Source organism: Hemiscyllium ocellatum, chromosome 33, assembly GCF_020745735.1.
Source record: "Hemiscyllium ocellatum isolate sHemOce1 chromosome 33, sHemOce1.pat.X.cur, whole genome shotgun sequence".
Lineage (NCBI taxonomy): Eukaryota > Metazoa > Chordata > Chondrichthyes > Orectolobiformes > Hemiscylliidae > Hemiscyllium > Hemiscyllium ocellatum.
Genome location: NC_083433.1, coordinates 42,177,269 through 42,177,899, shown reverse-complemented (window position 1 = coordinate 42,177,899; position 631 = coordinate 42,177,269). Strand labels below are relative to the sequence as shown.

Here is a 631-nt window from a genome sequence, read left to right as displayed (position 1 = left end):
AGACTTTGTTTCATAGTCTTCTCTTCATTTTTTGTTCAGATCACTGCGTGCAGAGTGTCACAGTGGGAATGCCGTTGCCCCACAACCCAGAGGTCAGACCATAGTCTTGGGACTGTACTGTGCTATTTAGCATTTCACCAGACAGGGGGAAATAGCTGCTGTTCTGCATAATTTACGCAATTCACTTATTCATAAGTTCATACACTCACTAATATCTGTGACGAGGTGGTCGAGAGGTTAAGGCGATGGACTGCTAATCCGTTGCGCTCTGCACGCGTGGGTTCGAATCCCACTCTCGTCGCTGTTTTCAATATTGCTTTTTTTGTATGCTCACACCTGTCTTATTGAAATTGGAACTTCAATGGTCAATTTATATGCATCGACGCTATTATAAAATCTCAAAGAATAATTTAAGTCAGTTGCTTAAACTGCATTGAAACGTAGATCGCATTGGGATAATGAAAAGTAACGCGATTTTCTTTTACAAGTCAAGCTGCTGTGACCTTTTATCATATGAAAGAGATCCAGGAAAACCAAAATACAAGAGATGCGAAGGGCATGTTTATGTAATGGGATTCTTAATGACTGTTTTGTCAAATGAAATCTGGAGCATGTTGAGTAGAAGTTATTC

The 631-nt window shown here is 40.1% G+C and overlaps 1 non-coding gene across 1 annotated transcript; it reads left to right on the top strand.

Moving 5' to 3' along the window:
- Positions 1 to 219: 219 nt before the first annotated feature.
- trnas-gcu (transfer RNA serine (anticodon GCU)) lies at positions 220 to 301 on the top strand. Its single transcript has one exon. It is a non-coding gene; the product is annotated as a tRNA-Ser (tRNA).
- Positions 302 to 631: the final 330 nt, after the last annotated feature.